At 40.5% G+C, this 1,771-nt stretch overlaps 1 non-coding gene across 1 annotated transcript; it reads left to right on the top strand.

The window, feature by feature from the left end:
- Nucleotides 1–401: 401 nt before the first annotated feature.
- Nucleotides 402–539, top strand: LOC114816596. Its single transcript, XR_003764397.1, has one exon. It is a non-coding gene; the product is annotated as a small nucleolar RNA SNORA7 (small nucleolar RNA).
- Nucleotides 540–1,771: the final 1,232 nt, after the last annotated feature.

Genomic DNA, 1,771 nt, shown 5'->3' with positions numbered 1-1,771 from the left:
GAGCATGAGCTGGGGACTCAAAGGACCTGGGCTCTAATCCTGGATCTGCCATTTATCTGCTGTGTGACCTAGGACAAGTCACTTCACTTCTTTGGGCCTCAATTTTCTCAGTTGCAAAATGGGTATTCATTGCCTGTTCTTTCTCCTTCTTGATTGTGAGTCCCATGTGGGGCAGTACTGTATCTGTCCTGATTAACTGTTATCTACCCCAGTGCTTAGAATAGTGCTTGACACATAGTAAGCACTTAAATATATAAAAAATATATAAAATACCAATATTCATGAGTGAGTAATATACATTTGCAAGGGCACACATACAGAAATAAGATTAACTCACTTTGCCGGAGAAATATACTAAAATAAAGATCACGTTCTATTTAAATTGAAAGTAAGTCAAGATTCCCCTCTCAAGGTCTCACCTGGAGAGTTTCCAGTACTCTACCAGTCTTGACTACAGGAGGGAGAGTCAAGCAGAGGCATATCCATTCCATTCCTAAATTGGGCAGTGGCTAGTGAGTGTAAGGCAATCTGTTACAAGTCAAAACTCACCTGTTCTGGGCTGCAATGGCATGGGAGAGAGTCGAGGCTGGAGACTCAAGTTTACTGCACAGGAGGAGGCAATGGTAAAACACTTTCATATTTTTACCAAGAAAACTCTATGGATACACTACCAGAATGATTGCAGATAGAGGTGGGGCATTCTGGGAAGGGTGTGTCCATGGCATCGCTATGGGTTGGAGACAACTCAACAACATAAGACAAGACAAGAAGTCAAGATTATGTAATGGTTATTATTTACATGCTTGTTTTTAAAAAACAGTGAAATATCTTCGAAAAAGTGTGACTTTAAAATCAATATGTTCAACTGGCTAAAACTAAAATATCCTTCTGAGAGATTTTTAAGAAACTGTAGAACCTTATCAATAGGACCCAGTGGGGAGAAACTGCTGGGTTTGCATTATTATTAATTATTACTATTATCATTGCATTATGTTCATTTAAGTGTAAAGAGAAGTAGTCACAGCTAATAAAACACTTTCATGTTTCTACTAGATAATGAGCAAATTGCATTTTAAAAAGCGTTGGCTTGTAGTGTTTATGCAGGGACAACATTTTTAGGTAAATCATTCAGGCCGTCAGTTGTGACACTCCTGGGTTTAATACCAAAAGCCTTGTAAGGGATGATGTGTGGTACAGGGAGTCTGCTTACCTTTGAGGATAGGTTAAGGGAACTGGGATTATTTTACCTGGTCAGGAAAAGCCTGAGCAGTTTATGAAGGGACCTTGTGAGGAGAGTGGTTCTCAAATGAGAGCAATTGAACTGGGTTTGTTAAGGTACAGGGTGACTGATACTTCCCTAGGGGCAGGGCTTATCACCTTGTAGCACTAACCACAGCTGAGAATTTAAGGAGTTTAGCCATTCCTGTTGCTCTTTAAGAGTGGCCTCCTGGGGCTTGAAGAGCAGCTGATAGCATCCTTTGTATAGGGGAATGTAAAATAGTTGCAAAAGTGTTACAGTCAGTTGTGAGCAGACTGGTGCTTAGATGGAGAGGGAGGGCTGAAGTGTCAGTTGGGGATATAATAATAATAATTATGCTAATAATTGTGGTGTCTGTTAAGCACTTCCTATGTGTCCAGCACTGTACTGAGTTTGGGTTTAGATACAAGATAATCGAGTTGGCTACAGTCCCTGTCCCACAAAGGGCTCACGTTCTTAATCTCCATTTTACAGATGAGGTAACTGAGGCACAGAAGTGAAATGACTTGCCCA

Source organism: Ornithorhynchus anatinus, chromosome 1, assembly GCF_004115215.2.
Source record: "Ornithorhynchus anatinus isolate Pmale09 chromosome 1, mOrnAna1.pri.v4, whole genome shotgun sequence".
NCBI lineage: Eukaryota > Metazoa > Chordata > Mammalia > Monotremata > Ornithorhynchidae > Ornithorhynchus > Ornithorhynchus anatinus.
Note: the sequence above shows the minus strand (reverse complement) of the source record. Positions and strands in the feature narration are given on the sequence as shown.